Source organism: Mandrillus leucophaeus, unplaced genomic scaffold (assembly GCF_000951045.1).
Source record: "Mandrillus leucophaeus isolate KB7577 unplaced genomic scaffold, Mleu.le_1.0 Scaffold1856, whole genome shotgun sequence".
NCBI lineage: Eukaryota > Metazoa > Chordata > Mammalia > Primates > Cercopithecidae > Mandrillus > Mandrillus leucophaeus.
This window is the reverse complement of record NW_012101872.1, coordinates 59,016-60,901: the sequence shown is the minus strand read 5'-3', so window position 1 is coordinate 60,901 and position 1,886 is coordinate 59,016. Positions and strand designations below refer to the sequence as shown.

General features: G+C 36.7%; 1 pseudogene; it reads left to right on the top strand.

The window, feature by feature from the left end:
* The first annotated feature begins 657 nt into the window (after positions 1 to 657).
* On the top strand, positions 658 to 1,702 carry LOC105538128 (annotated as a pseudogene).
* Positions 1,703 to 1,886: the final 184 nt, after the last annotated feature.

The following is a 1,886-nucleotide window of genomic DNA, read 5'->3' as shown; positions in this document are numbered from 1 at the left end:
ACATTTCACTTAATTACAGAAGTATTTCCCTATCATCAGTGCTATTTGTGATTTGGAATGTGGCAAGGGAATGATTTGGTGAAGAAATCAGGCATGGGCACTGTGTACAATGAACATGAAATCTAGTAATGTTTCTATAGTTTGTAATAATTCATGATTATTTTGTGGGTCTGCATTTTAGGAAACAAATGGAAAGACCAAAATATTGAAGATCACTTTGAAAAACCTGGGAAAGATATAAGATAATTTGCATTGAGAAGGGGAAATAAAGTCCTCTGAAGGAATCTTAGCATGTCATGAACTTAAAAACAAGCAATTAAAACAAATAAGAGTCACTTGAAATTTATTTCTTTTTAGAAAAATTTCACCCAAAATGTAACATACTTCAGTGTAGCAGTCAGTGTTTGGAAAACAGTTTACTTGAAAATAGTACTACAAAATTGTGTATGTGAATCTTACTATGTTGGTCATAGCCATGCAGGTGGTAGCTGTGTTTTCAGTAGTAACCCATTTAATTTCAAATAATTCAGTCATGGCAAAAAAAAAAAAGCATTTTCCCTGGTATTGGTAGCAGTGTAAGTCCAAGACCTATTAATAAGTAGAAAGTCATTAAACCAAGCAATAACAATGTGCTTGTCATTTTTTTACAGAAATAATATGGTACAGAGACTGTGTGAAAGCAAACAAGGTAATCAGTATGATGGACAAGTTGTCAGCCAAATTCCAAATCTTGATCTGAATGAGAACATTTCTACTGGATGAAATCAATGTGAAGGCAGTATTTGTGGAAAAGTCTTTGTACGTCATTCCCTCCCTAATAGGCACATCCTAGCTCACTCAGGATACAAACCATATGGAGAGAAGCAATATAAATGTGAACAGTGTGGGAAATTCTTCGTTTCTGTTCCAGGTGTTAGAAGACACATGATAATGTACAGTGGAAATCCAGCTTATAAATGTATGATATGTGGGAAAGCTTTTTATTTTCTCAATTCAGTTGAAAGACATCAGAGAACTCACACAGGAGAAAAACCCTATAAATGTAAACAACGTGGTAAAGCATTCACTGTTTCAAGTAAACTCTTTTCCAAACACTGACTGCTACACTGAAGTACGTTACATTTTGGGTGAAATTTTTCTAAAAAGAAATAAATTTCAAGTGACTCTTATTTGTTTTGATTGCTTGTTTTTAAGTTCATGACATGCTAAGATTCCTTCAGCAGACTTTATTTCCTCTTCTCAATGCAAAGAACTCAATGCAATGAACGAACTCACACTGGAGAGAAACCCTATGAATGTAAGGAATGTGGGAAAACATTCAGATTTCCTTCTTCTTTTAAGATTCATGAAAGGACTCACACTGGAGAAAGACCCTATAAATGTACCAAATGTGATAAAGCCTTCAGCTGTTCCACTTCCCTTCATGACCATGGAAGCATTCATACTGGAGAGAGACCCTATGAATGTAAACAATGTGGCAAAGCCTTTAGTTGATTGAGTTCCCTTTGTAACCACAGAAGTACTCATACTGGAGAAAAAGCCTATGAATGTAAACAATGTGACCAAGCCTTCAGTAGCCTCAGTTCCCTTCACTTCCATGAAAGAATTCATACTGGAGAAAAACCCTATGAATGTAAGAGATGTAGTAAAGGCTACACTCCTTCCAGTCACCTTACTCACCATGAAGGAAGTCATGATATAGAGGCTGGGTGTAGTGACTCAGCCCATAATCCCAGCACTTTGGGAGGCCAAGGTGTGTGTATTGCTTGAGCCCAGGAGTTCATAACCAGCCTGGATTAAAACAATGTGAAACAACCTGGGCAACATGGTGAAACCCTGTCTCTACAAAAAATAAAATAATGCTGGGTGCGGTGGCTCACGCCAGG